This window comes from Alligator sinensis, unplaced genomic scaffold (genome assembly GCF_000455745.1).
Source record: "Alligator sinensis unplaced genomic scaffold, ASM45574v1 scaffold1171_1, whole genome shotgun sequence".
Lineage (NCBI taxonomy): Eukaryota > Metazoa > Chordata > Crocodylia > Alligatoridae > Alligator > Alligator sinensis.
This window is the reverse complement of record NW_005843369.1, coordinates 167,257-181,733: the sequence shown is the minus strand read 5'-3', so window position 1 is coordinate 181,733 and position 14,477 is coordinate 167,257. Positions and strand designations below refer to the sequence as shown.

General features: G+C 44.6%; 1 protein-coding gene across 1 annotated transcript in view; it reads left to right on the top strand.

The window, feature by feature from the left end:
• The first annotated feature begins 3,535 nt into the window (after positions 1-3,535).
• Positions 3,536-14,477, top strand: part of LOC102374289 (calcium-dependent secretion activator 2-like) — a 167,565-nt gene continuing 156,623 nt past the window's right edge. The window contains exon 1 of the mRNA XM_006038503.3: positions 3,536-3,683. The gene's annotated coding sequence lies outside the window, so the exon portion shown is untranslated. The remainder of the gene's footprint in view (positions 3,684-14,477) is intronic.

The following is a 14,477-nucleotide window of genomic DNA, read 5'->3' as shown; positions in this document are numbered from 1 at the left end:
AAACAAAGAGACCCGATAAAGCCAGAAACAAATGTATATTACAGTGCTTCATTCATAACATTTTGTTTGATATGTAGCTAGAAAGCAGAAAATGCAGCTAAAGAATAAAGTTTGTAAGCATGACAAACCATTTCATAATTGTTTTGGCAGAAAGCGCACAAGTTTTAGTAACAGATCTGAATAATCTATAGAACAGATAAGCTGTTTGTTTAGCAATGGTGGCATATTGTCTGTGAAAACAGATAACTATCTTAAATCCTTGCAAAACAGTACAACATACATTAATGTACGTGCAAATAAACATAATCTGTGCTTTGTATTTTCATACATTTCAGCTTCTTTCAGTTTGCTTAGGAAAAATGTTGAGAGGTTATGCATAATATTAGAGGAAACCAGGAAAGGTTGTTTTTCTTAGCTTAGAATTTGCTATGAGATTCTTTTGAATCTCTTAACACCACCTGTGTGTGAGGTAAGAGATTTAGTTTGAGGAATATATTTCAATTTGTGATATTTTTTACGATGGGTGAATAGAGAACTACTACTGAGTCACATGATAAACATTTGTATCAATCAGCCCTGTATATGGCTTGAAACCATGCACTGCAGGTAGAAAAACCTTAAGTAGTAAACTTTAAGTCTGTGCTGAACCTCCTTCTCCCAGTGGTCTTTGTTTGCTTTGACATCTGCTGAAGTTTGTGTACTGATAATCACTTAGGGTGCTTACACAAGGCAAGGGGGCTCCTTTCTACCGTACCTTTTTCTCCAGTTCTGGCTCTACAAAATCCAGCCAGCAGCTCCATGCTGCTCCCTTTCTCCTCCCTCCCCTGCTGACAGCCCTGGTGAGGGGTAGGGCTGATAACTGTTAGTTTTCTTTAGTTGTATGCATAGCTCTGTGGCTTTTCCACTGATTCTTCTTAATTTGTATACATCACTACCCTTTCAGGATTTATCCTTTCCAGAGATTCACAAGTTAGCAAAGTTTGTGTTGTCTCTTTAATGGAAGAAAAGCAAATATCACGTTTGGCTTTTAGATACAATTTGGAGGTGAATATTGCAGCAAAGTGCTACAGGTTTAGCATGCAAGTCATGGAGCCTGTTAAATATTTGAGGAATTTTGTGCTACAGCTTATACTTCATCTATCATAAAGGGATTTAAAATTCCCAGTGGTACTATAATAGGGTTTGAAAAAAGAAGAAAAACCCCACTAAAATAGAGTCAGTTTAATCATGATCATTTCTTTCAATTACAATATTTTAAAAACCATTGACCTCACAATGACTGTGCCAGTGACACTGCAGAAAAGTTTGTTCTTTTTCTATTTACAGTAACTTTTTTTTATCAGCAGTGTTAACAAATTAAACTGATTTTTATGAAGTGTTTTTTAAATGCTTACCTTTTTCTCCATTTAGTATTTCTGGAAATAACGTATTTGTTTAGAGTGGAAAAATATAGCTGGTTTGAATTGAAATATGATCATATTAAAATTCTTTTAAAATGATACTAAATTACTTTTTTAAATAAATGTGCTGTCATACAATGTTGTTAGACATTTCAGTCAAAGTCTAGCCTGGTAAAACTTCAGATTAACTTGTAGAATTAAAAATAGGATAAATAAATTTTTCAGTTTTACCCTTAAAAGCTTAATATGATAACAGTATTTGAAATGACTAAATGAAACCCCCAAAAATCTGAATATTGTAAATATTTGTAATCCTGCTTCAAGATGTCCCATTCTAACTTTTCCCTTTTACAAGGTTTATACCCATGTGGGATAACCTCAAAGACATTTTGGAGCTCACATCCATCCATTGGGAATCCCTCGCAGTTGAGTATGATCGTCCTCCATGACTGCTTTATCTATGGGTCAATTCTACATGAGCCCATGAGTCCTTTGAAAACAGAGTCCTCTTCTGGGCTGTATGCAACTATCAGGATTTTTTTCCTTTCTTGTGATTGTACCGCTGAAGATCTTCTAGTGGGTAACCTGATAACAACTGATTACAAGGGGTGAAAGGCCCATACAAAAGCCTTCACTCCTGTAGTTACAAAGCAATTATTTAAAGCATCTCTTTAGTATACTACACTTTTAATTCAGCTGAGTTCAGGGTATATCAGAGAACATCACTTTTCCTATGTTTCGCACTATTCCTTGGCCTACCCTGTGCAATAGCAGGAAAAAAATGGCTGGCAGGAACCAGTTTTCTATAGGCAAACTGCTTGGAAAAAAATGTGTAGTAGTTCATGGGTCTGTCTTAAAATATAAAGGTTACTTGGTTAAATTTCAGCCTTTTGAAGCTGGAATTAGTTTTTCACAAAGGCAGCTTCTGCGCTGCAGACTGCTACTGTGTTGCCTCTTTCCCCTGCTTCCACAAACATATTCCCATTCAGGAGTGGATCCAGAGGGAGTGCAACGGCCCTTTCTGACCATGTGGCAGGAGCAGCAGCCCCAGTCCCCAAAGAGGGAATGGAGGGGAGCAATTCTTCCCTTGCTCAAAGGAGCATCCCTATTTCACAAAGGCAGCTTCTGCGCTGCAGACTGCTACTGTGTTGCCTCTTTCCCCTGCTTCCACAAACATATTCCCATTCAGGAGTGGATCCAGAGGGAGTGCAACGGCCCTTTCTGACCATGTGGCAGGAGCAGCAGCCCCAGTCCCCAAAGAGGGAATGGAGGGGAGCAATTCTTCCCTTGCTCCAAGGAGCATCCCTCCCCCCCTCGCCACCCATTCCCTCTCCCCAGCCTGCTTCTGTCCGGAGGGAAAAAGGGAGTTCCTGTCCCACTCCAGCTGGGCTGCACAGGGGCTGGGCACAGCCAGGGACAGAAGCAGTGTAGCAGGTGGGTTCTCCCTCCCTGCCTGTTTCCCTTTCCCCCCCCGTGCCCCGATGTTTCACCACCAGTCCATGAGGAGGTGCAGGGAGGGGAAACCTGCCCAACCACCATCACTGCCATTGCCCTAGACTGAGCCTAGCCCCCATGTAGCCCCGCTGAAGCAACTCTGGAACTCCCATTGCCCCCAAGACAGTAGGGACAGCAGCAACAGCAGCAGGTAGAGGGGAGGGGATGTATCCATTAGCAGGGAGGAGGTGGTGGTGGGATTTCTACCTGCTTTAGGGACTTAAAATCCCCCACTGCTGCCCCTGTAGCATGGTGTGCCTACCCCAGTGTGGTTGGGAGGGGTGGGAGAAAGGAGGTGGCTGGAAGCAAGGGGTGCAGTCACTCCTGCCATGCCTATTGCTGCTTTCAAACCCCCCTTGTAAAATCCTGAATCCACTTCTGTTCCCATTGTCATGCTACAAGTGTGTGGGGGAAATACCACCACTGCATGCTACAAGTTAAACCTCAGATGTTGTAGTGGGTGTCTAAGACCTGCTGCAGCCTGCCTTTTTCTCCTTGCCAGTTGTACTTGGCCAGTGTATTGAGAGCCAGTACTTTGAGGAGCTAGCTCTTTTCTAGTCCATATACTCAAAAAAAAAAAAAAAAAAAAAAAAAAAAAGTTGCTGTTGTAATGTAATGTTGGCAAACATTTTCACTTTGAGGCTAACTGCCTTTACCTTTTTTTATCCTTCACAGCTCAACAAGCAGCAATTACAGATACTAAAGGAGCATTTCCAGCTCTTCCTGAATGGGGAGACACAAATTGTAGCAGATGAAGCATTTTGCAACGCTGTGCGAAGTTATTATGAGGCAAGTTGAACACTTTGTTTTCTTTGCTGCTTAGAAAGTTCACAAGACTTTTGTATAATTATAATCCATCTGTATTGAAGGAATTGTGAGTTTCCAAGGCTGTGAGCCTGAGAAGCTCCTGAAAACATTTTCTGTGCTGCTTTGCAATTCAAAAACTTTAAATCCACTGCCTGGGCATACGAGATAAACTAAACTGGAAGATATACACTTCTGAGGAAGGGGAAAAGACAAAAAAGACGCTAAAAATGTTTCTGGCACTGGTTGATACAACTGGGTACTGCTATCTTTATTGCCATATGTCTAAATTACCCCTTTTAATCAGGATTTTAGCTGTAAATTACCATCTTGAAATGCATGTCCTCTGGCCTATGAATTTTTAGGGACAGTAAAGAGTTTCTTGGAGATGAGTTGGTTTTCTCTTTCCTGAAGGAATAATGCTCCCAATACAGCAGTGCCAAGTCTCTTGAATTCAGCCTGTGCCGTCCTAGGGATTCTATTGTGATTAACACTGCCAGCCCCAGTTTTTACATTTGTTCTTTAATTGCTTAAGGGGAATGTCCTTTTCTATGGATGATAAATTATTTTGAGAACTCTCTATCCCTCTTATTTCATGGGTCACACAATTGAGTAATATATGCATTGTACTTTGCAGAAAGCAGCTGCTTTAAATAAAACATTTATAGCAAACTTCAAGTTTGCTAGGCATATCACTAGTGCTTTATATTTTTAAATCACTGTAGTTATTTCTTTAATTAGTTTTTTTCTTAATATTACAAATGGTTTGTTCTCTTTCAAATTAGTCATGTTTTCTTTCAGCATATAGTTCCTTCTTATTCCTTCCTGATGTACTTTTCCATTTACTAAGTAAAAACATTTTTGGTACAGAAAGGCTTATATGTACTAATACAATTATGATGTGCAGCTTTTATTTTTTTTCCTTTCCTGTACAAGAAAATTAGGTGAGATGCGTTGCCCAGCTATCTCAGGAAAAGTGTCACAGTTCAGAATGAGAATTTATCCTTTCAGTCAAATGATGGACAAACCATTTCCCTGGAGACAGAGGAGACCCTGTATTTGTGGAGAGGTTGGGAAGAAAGTGAGACTTACACAGTTTGCAAGCTAAGGGGACAAGGAAGATGTGAATGTTAACTGATAGGAAAATGGGTGAGGGAGAAAATACTGGTGACGTCAAAAAGGAGGTATGATTAAGTCAGGGGTATAAGGAAAGTGCTGGGAGCAAATACCAGTGGAAGACTTAGGAGAGGGAGAAAGCCATGGTTGGAATGTGAAAATACTAAGAGAACAGGGCAGAAATGAAGAAGATTTGATTCAGATATATTTACAACTTTTTCATCCTATGAAGAATTATATCAGTGCTATTATTTTTGTTACACAAGGAACCTAAGAAGTATTTAAGGAGTGTTTGGTTAAGTGAAGATCCAGAGGGACTCGAGAGGAATGTGATAAGCAGCAGATTAAGGACAATAAGGACTAAGGATAATCTACTACAGGGCTATTCATTTTCTTGATGGTGGGGGCCATACTTCACTTGGGCTATAGATCCCTGCCATTCCTCCTGCTGACCTGGCAGCCTAGCTTTCTCTCACCATGTGCCCACTGCTTGGGCAGCATGTCTTCCCCTGCCGCTCACATAGCCCAGATGGCACAGACTCTCTCATGTACAGGACCCTTCTTTTGTGCCATGGGCAGCCTGGATTTTCCTCTGTTGCATGTGCCTACTACACAGCCCCAAGACAGGAGGCAGGAAGCAGAAGTCAAAAAGAGTGGGAGCCTGGTCACTCCAGTCACTGAAGTGGTGGGGGCAATGGCAGCTGGGTGGGAGCCCAGGGTCTGAATGTTAACCCCTTAGGACTGCATGCAGCTCATGGACTGCCAGTTAGACAAACTTGATCTACTAGACTTATTTAACTTTCAAGAAGGGCTGATTAGTGCCACCATAAAGCTAGTTTGGTGGCCAGATAGAAAAGACACAATGGGCTGTTCCAGTACTAAAACTCTAATGATGAAGAAAAGGGAAAGAATTACTGCATTTAATCATTCTTTCTCATCATAACATCTGTGAGGCTTGGGCAGGGCAAGTGCAGTGGAGGCGCAGTGGCCAAAGGACCTCTGGCAGTGGGAGCATCACCTGGCCCCAGGCTGAGGTCCCAGGAGAGCTGTGCACCTACTGATGGGGACTGGGGCACTGGGTGTGGGAGGCCCTGGCTGACCATCTCCTCTTGCTGGCCCCACTCTAGCTTGCCAGCACTGCCGGCCAAGGACCCCCAATCCTCTTTGCCCTCCCCCAGCATGACACTCACTGCACACACACCTCACAAGAGCAAGTTTTTATTTCTCTCGCATCAGCCAGGGCGCCCCCCACCCCTTCCTACTTCCCCTGAACAAACAGAGCCCCTCCACTACCCAACCCACCCACCCACCAACAATAAAAAAAAACCCAAAGAACTTCTTCGTGAAAACAATGTGCAATGTCCTTTGTGGGCTATCCTGGGGTGAAGTGGGGGCACCTAGGGGGCAGAGCCTGGGGGTAGGCAGCCAGCACCTCAGCCTCTGGCTGTTCTCCCATGGATACGATGCCATGGTGGGGGGTTTGCCCAGGAGTGATGGTGGGCAGTGCTCCCCTTGTGCAGGTGGCTCCCCATCTGGCAGACAGAGTCCAGGCCCAGCAGGGCTGGCATGTGGTCCTGGCATTGCTCCAGACAGCTCTAGCTTCTCACCTTCATGGAGCTGGGGCAAGCAGCAGGCCTGGGTCCAGGTGACAGGGCTGGATGGTGGGGCACCTGGGGTGGGGTCTGGTCCAGGGGCTTCTGGTGGCTGGAGGGACTTTAGGACCTCCTCCCAGGCCCAAATGGGGGCCTCCTGCAGGGCAGCAGGCAGCTGCCAGGAGGCATGCAGGTAGAACGCTGGGCAGCAGGTAGCACAAAGGTGACTGTCAGGGTCAGAACAGTGTCCAGGACCTGGCAGTCATCATTCGTGGCCTGCACTGCCCAGCCCAGAATGGTGTTCTGCCCCCACAGCACCTAGAGCTGCTCATGCTCTAGGGGCAGGAACTGTGCTGGGAACTCTTGTTCTGCCTGGTCCTGTTCCTCTTTGCACCAGTCCTGCATGTCCTCACAGGAGATGTCCTCTGCCCATCAGACCCATGCAGTCTCCACACGCTCCTCCAACACCATGCCAGTTGCTGCAGGAGAACAGTGCAATCTATTCTGCACCTCTGGTGGAGTCAGTGCATCCACAGGGCCATGGCTGTGGATAGTGGCGGCCCTGAGGCCATATCCTCTGTCAATTGTGGCCTCTTCCCCACATCCAGCTGCACGACCTGTAGAATCACGAGATAAGCATTTTGTGAGAGTTTGCAACATTTCAAAGATAAGGTGCTTTGTACCAGAGGCTGTGTGCTACCTGACTTCAGATAAGAGGTTGGGTGAGCATAGGTGACCAGGGACCATGATAAAGCAGCAGGGCAGGCCTGGGCCCAGGTGGCTGCCACCAGAGCCCCCCCGTCCGTGCGCACTCTTCTGAGGCCAGTGGGCCACTGGGCGCTGGCTCTAGCCAGCCTGCCTCCCCTGTGCCATTCCCAGGGCTGAATACACCAGGCTGCTCCAGACCCTGATGCCTTCCTTTCTCCTGCAGGCCAACCGCTCTACTGGGCTGCCGCCACAACACCTGGGCTTGGGGGGCACAGGGCTCCTGGACAACTGGGACAAGGAGCTGCCCATGCCCCTGCCCTCCCCTCTGGGGGCCTCTCCAGGGAGGTGCCCTGGGGCCATTTTCCTGCCATGCTTGCGCTGCTCCCCAAGTGTGCCCCTGCTGCATGTGCCCTGGACAGTGTGTGATGAGCAGTTTGCATGGACCAAGGTGCGTCTGACCTACTGTGCCCTGCTGATGCTAATCCTCATGGTGCCCCAGGTGTACCTGGTATGGGACCATAAGCTATGATGGGGTGAGGGGCAAGCCTAGGTTGCCCTGCAACCTCTGCCATCACTTGGAGGGCTACGTGTGGCAGCGCTACATATTTCTGGTTCCTGCTGCTGAGGAAGACGTATCTGCCAGCATCAATGTGCTTCTCAGTGGGCGAGAGGCCTGTGTCTGTCTAGCTGTGGGGGCACGGGCTAGTCAATAAAGTTCTGCGCTGTGTCTCACCTGTCTGTGCGCTCTGGCGGGGGAACCCAGGGCCAGGGGAGTGCAGGCGGGCTGGCCAGGGAAGGTGGGGCAGGGGCCGGGGTGAGAGGCAGGGGCTGGGGTGGGGCACGTCCTTCCCCTATTGTGGGACTTACCACGTGGCTGGACCTAGTAGCATGGCTCACAGCTCAGCAGTCCTGCCAGTCAGCAACAGTGTGCGGCTGCAGCCAGTGTCCTCAGATTGCAGGACGCCATGTGCAGGAACCTGGCTGGTGCCCCTGCCAAGGAGGATCTGGCGCTGCTGGCAGCGTCGTGGCTGGCTGTGCCTCGTGACTGACCATTGGGCTGTGGAGGTGGTGAGGCAGGCACTGGCCAGGGCTCCCTCAGCTGCTGGTGGAAACTGCAGCTGGGAAGCTGCGTGGGACAGGTGACTGGATGCCCAAGACACCCTCCCCCAGTGACTTGTCACCAGAGGTACCAGGCTAGGGCCAGGGTTTGGGCAGGCTGCCCATGTTGCTGTATACAGAATGGTTGTGGCACAGATCCTGGGGTGCAAGAATGGCTGTCAGTTGCTGCATAAAGGGCATGGTTTTACGGGCATGGCTAGACTGACTATTGTGGTCAGTCATGGCAACCCACTGTGCCTGTAAGACCTTGACATTTATGCAGCACTGCTATGCTGACCAGTTGTGCCCACGCTCCCACATCTGGCCTGACAGTGCCTCATAGGCATGCATGTTGGAGCAGCCACCCCGCTCAAACTGGCACTGTACTTCTGCCTTGCCCCACAGTGCCAGGTCACCAGTCTTCTCCTTGGTCCAGTTGGGGCCTTGGGTGGAGGGCACTGGCATAGGCATGTCCACAAACTGGGAGGAAGCCATGGTGGGCCCTGTGCCAGCTTTCTGGGCCCCTGTACAGCTGTCTCTGTGTTGCTGGCCCTGGGCAGCTGCTTTCAGGGGCACAGCAAGGGCTGACAGCCCGTACGGCAGAGACAATGCCCCACAGCACCTGCAGGTGCAGGGCAAGTGGCTGGGGGTGTACTGCAAGCAGGTGGCGCTGCAGCACCTGCAGCTGGCCCTGGGCACTGATAGACCTGGCCTGAGCCTGTAGCACCCTTCTGGCCTGAATGGCACTGCCCCAGTGCTAAGCAGCAGCAGCAGCTCTGGGGTGTAGGCAGGCAGGCACAGGTAGCCTGTGGCTTGCCCAGGGGGACACACATGGCCTGGAGTGCCCTCAGCCTCCCTGCTGAGTGTACCCCAGGACTGAAAATGTCTGCAGGCTTTAGCTGTCATAGGGGCAGCCCAGCCCTGGGGCAGGAGAGGCTCCTAGCCCAGACCTGGGGCTGGTCTGAGGCTGGCCACCCAGTGGCTGGGCAAACCCAGGAGCAAACTTGCTCTCAGGTCATGTCCACGCATGCGTTACTGCACAGTAACAAATCCCATTTAAAGTTGCTACTTGCAGTTGCAGGTAGCAAACAAGTCAGATTAAGGTGTTCTACTGTGCAGTAAGCATGCACACACAGACATGTACTCTTATTACACAGTAAATTGCGCTAATGCACAGGAACGCACCTCATGTAAATATGCCCAACCAGGATGGTTCTGGGTTTGCTTGCCTTGAAAGTGAGCATTGTTTCCTCTTGTTAGTCTGCCTCTGGCATGATGTCTATGCCACTGGTTCAATATTAGTCTATTAGTATGTTCAGTATTATTTAAGGGGCTTTTTGGAAGCTTTTTAAAAGAAGCTTGTAGGAAAAGTGGTCCCAGGAATTTCATTCACCTAATTTTTCATCTTTATTCCTAAAATCTGTTATTTTTTTCCACTTTTTTCTTTCCCCATTCCCTTTAGCCATGTCCTTGCTTATTCTGGATGTCTTTTATGTCTCTGATTTTGCATAATTAAGATTGAATCAAGGGCTTCCTTGGAGGCCTGATTTTATTTATTTATTTATTTATTTTCCCCCCATTTTCATCCTAAAATGTCTTTGGGTAGGGGAAAAATATTGGCCATCATTTTGTGATTACTCTTAGGCCTGTAGTAAATTTCTTAATGGAAAATTCCATTGCATTTTAAACCAGACTCTAATCTGCTAGAACATCAGTTGTCAGTGGTGTTTCTAGATAAAAAAGAAAAAATCAATCAAATGGCAATTTAATATGAGTAATTATGTTGGACACACTAAGTGTGAAATTAAATGAGAGAGCGATTTATGAAATTATGTGTTCTTTTGCATATTTTAGCTCAGTTAGTTGCTAGCCCTCCAAAATGTGAATAAAATAAAATAATAGGCACACATTCATATGCTGAAAATTAACTTGCCTAGGCCAGAAAGCACTCTTGTGTAGAAACCCAGCAGGAGGCCTGTGCGCCACTTAAAACCTCAAAATGGAGTTCATGTTGAACATGCATGTCTTGTACTAGACTCTTGCACAGCAGTAATTTTTCACTCTTGAGTACATATACTGTTGGAAAGAATGAATAAAATAGATACAATGACTATTTGAAATGTGAAATGAGATGGAATATTTTCAGGAACTGATAAATTAACTTGGATGCTGGTGGTGACACCTGACACTTCTCCTAGCAGTACCCGGCCCCAACTCTGCTCCAGATGGCTGGAGGCTGGCTTACTGGCTACGTTAGCTGGAATGGCCTTCACCTTTTTATAACATAAGAAAATTAGAAATAAAACATTATCTAGATTGTTTGGTTTATTGAATATCCTTGCAATACTGATGTTTGTTTGTCCCTGTGTATTTTTATACAACCTTCCCCTATAAATAGCTTTATTTAGCAAAGCCCCTGCTCCCCTTCACCCATTTACCCAGTCCAAATTCCCTTCCTGTTGGATCCTCAGAAGATATTTATTTTTGCACATTTCCTAAAATGTGAAGATTCACCCTAAGCCCCATGCCATTATTCAGTCCCATTCAAACAGTCTTCAGTACTCCTAGGTTTTCTCACTTTTTCCAATCTTTGTCCTGTTACTTTGATATCTTCTTTCCCCTGGGCCATTCAGTGTTACAGTATTACTTCTTGCTGTCTGTGTTAGGCTCAGGATGAGATTCCAGGATTCTTTCCATTGTGTTTACTTTCTCAAAGATTTTAAGACTTTCTTCTTTTTTTTCACCTTTATCATGTGCTGTTGTGCTTGATATGTAAAGATCAGTTTTAAAAGAGAAATCCATCAGTATCTTACATTTGCTTCTTGAAGAGAGGCTATGATTTCACTTTTTAATGTTGCCTGTGACCGGTCTTGGAACACTTGTTTTATTTTATACCCTCCCAAAGTAGGTTTAGAAGCCTTTCTAACCTTCTTCAAAATCTCCTCCTTTTGCTCTCTACAAAATGCAGCAGCATGTCTCTTGGCTTGTTTTAACTGGGGGGAGCGTGGAGAGCTTCAAGTGCCCTGTCTACACAGATGGTTGCCTTTTGTTTTCAGCTATAGGAAGAGGTATAATATTTAAATATTTTGTTTAAATATTTTTGTCTGAGGTGAAATCAGAGACGTAAAAGAAATCCAGAATAAGCAGGGACGTGGCTAAAGGGAATGGGGAAGAAAGAGGTGGAAAAAAGTAACACATTTTAGGAATAAAGATGAAAAATTAGGTGAATGAAATTTCTGGGAACACTTCCTACAAGCTTCTTTTAAAAAGCTTCTAAAAAGCCCCTTGAATAATACTGAACATATTAATAGACCAATATTGAACCACTGGCATAGACATCATGCCAGAGTCAGACTATCAACAAGAGGAAACAATGCTCACTTTCAAGGCAGGCAAACCCAGAACCATCCTGGTTGGGCATGTCTACATGAGACGTGTTACTGTGCTTAGACGTGTTACTGTGCTTTAGCGTAATTTACTGTGCAATAAGCATACATGTCTGTGTGTGCTTACTGCACAGTAAAACCCCTTAATCCCGCCTAAGTTTGCTACCTGCAAATGGGTTTTCCTTCCTCACACCTTCTGGGAGTCCTTATTCTTATGCTGTTTCTTCTTCCATTATTTTCTATAATTACATATGTTTTTGCAAGCTCTTTTTCTTTTTATCAGTCACCTTTTGATTTCATTTTGAAGACATACTGCTGATTGTAGATCCCTTCACCTTTATTGCCAGGTCTGTGACCTTGCCTCCAATTTCTTTCATCCTACCACTGGGGGACAGGCTCGGTGCACACTAACTGCAGCAGCCCTGCAGAGCAAGCTCCCTGGAAGATTCCCTCCATGCCCTGTTTACTTTCCCACCCTGCCCAGGTATACTGCTGAGTACAGAGCTGTGCCTGACATGGCAGACACACTGGGAAGGGTACCATCTGCTTGCCCCCTTGCTCCCACCAATATTGTTCTGGATGAAGGGCTGTGCCTACTTGGTTTTTATGGGTGGGTAGTGCAGGGCTATTCCTCTCATGACAAAAATTGCTGGAGGGGTGGGGAGGGGGAGTTCTGCTCCCCCTCTTGTAAAGTGCCTGGGGCTGGTGCCCTGCATCTCTTCCCCTGCCTTCTCCCCCTCCCCACCTAGGTACGCTACTGGAGTTGCGGATCAGCAATATGTGCAGATTTTGCCATCCCTCCCATAGAGGTCTAGCCGTCAGGCAGCTGTCTGCTTCTGTGATGTGATGTTACCCCCTTTCCCTTACTTTTGTTGTCTAGTTCCACTTCAACCCCAAAATGTCTTGCTCAGCTCGGGGCTAGAGTGTACTCCAGTATGGTTGGCACAGGGCTCTGTGGAGTTCCCATGTGCTCAGTGAAGATATCATATTCAGAGAATTTTCCCACAAGTCTTTAGCAAAACTTTGCTGAGCATATATGGGCCGGAAGGGGGTGGGGAGTGGGTTAAGAATCTTTATAAGTTGGTCAAGTCAACTGAGCAGATTTCTGTAAGAACCACAAAAAAGTGCATCTGACTACAGGGCAGTACCCACTTATCAGAATTCATTTCATACTTTAAAGCGAGGATAACACCGTAATTTTCCAACAAAAAGGTGAAAAGTTTTGTGTTGATGGCTGGCCGGAAAAAAAAAAAAAATTGTTCTCTGTCTTTGTCATATGAAACTGCTGAACTGAGGTCCCTAAAACTTTAAAATAAATAATATCCGCCTGTGTAGAATTTATAAAGAATTTCAGCCCAACAAGATGGAACTGATAAAGCCTCTTAAAAAAACCTATTTTTAAAGGCACCTTCATGTTGTAAAAATACTAACATAATTATTATATCAAAATGTACAGTTGAGTCAGCTTGCTACACATTTAAAATGGAATTAAAAACTACCACTTAAGCTGAATATAATATTCCATTTCCAACATGGCCTGTACACAATTTTTGAAGAAAACAAAAGTCATCCACACCTTATAATGCACATAGACAACAGTGCTTGACTACACCATTACTTAATACAATGGAAAAAATAAGTTAAGTTTATATCCTGGAATATAATTGATTGGCTTTGCAATTTTTATCCCAGTGTACTGACATAAGTGTTTAATTACGTTTCTATCTCCTTGCATTATTTGTCTCAATCTCAAATTCCATCATGTAATTATACTATACACCGTAAAGTAATATTTCTCTTTCCTTGCTAATTAATCCTTTTAATTCCTTTAAGTGTCCTCTTTATTTGTGTATTATTGATCAGGATTTATTCTTCTATTCATTAAAGTTTATACACCTCAGATTTTTTTTTTTATACTTTCAGATTCTATTCTAAATAACTCCAAAAACGTATCATTTACATGCATCCAATTAGTTCAGCTATAACAGCAATGCACATGTATTTTTTTTGTGTTTTTATTTTTCGTATGCTTGGGAGTCGAAAATAAGTTAAGAAATATCACAGTATTTTGGGTTTCTATGATAGTTTGTATGCTGTTCTTTTTCTGTATAATTTCTATTTTGGTGATATATCTTCTGAAAAAAAGGAATGCGTGTTGTTATTGCCGTTTTGAAAATGGTTCCTGAAACCATTAGAATGAAGAACACTTAAGAAAGAGATGCAACTAGATTGATAAAATATAAAAAAAATTAATGTAAATTTAATGGTTTAAATTTCAGAAAAGTTTGACAAATCACCGCGTTTTTGGTGATCACTTTCTTAATATATAACGAGAGAAACATACTGATAAAAATGTTAAAGAATTAGTGTGTAATGGTGTAGTCAAGCACCATTAAAGTAATGGTGTAGTCAAGCACAGTTGTCTAGGCGCATTAAAAGGCATGGATGACTTTTTGCTTTCTTCAAACATTGTGTATAGGCCATGTTGGAAATGGAATATTATATTCAGCTTAAGTGGTAGTTTTTAATACATTTTAATGTGTAGCAAGCTGACTCAACAGTACATTTTGATATATTAATTATGTTAGTCTTTTTACAGCATGAAGGTGCCTTTCAAAAATAGGTTTTAAGAGGCTTTACCAGTTCAATTTTGTTGCCTGACCTTTTCTACTATAAGACCTCCCCTCCACATCCCAATTGTTTATCAGTTTGTCAGACTTTAACTGTTTCTGCTTAAATTTTAATTCAAGGAGACTGCCTCAGGCCAAATAGATTTCATAGATTTCTAGGTTGGGAAGGGACCTGGTAGATCATCGGGTCTGACCCCCTGCTCCAGGCAGGAAAGAGTTCTGTGGGTAAGTAACCCCAGCCAGGTGGCT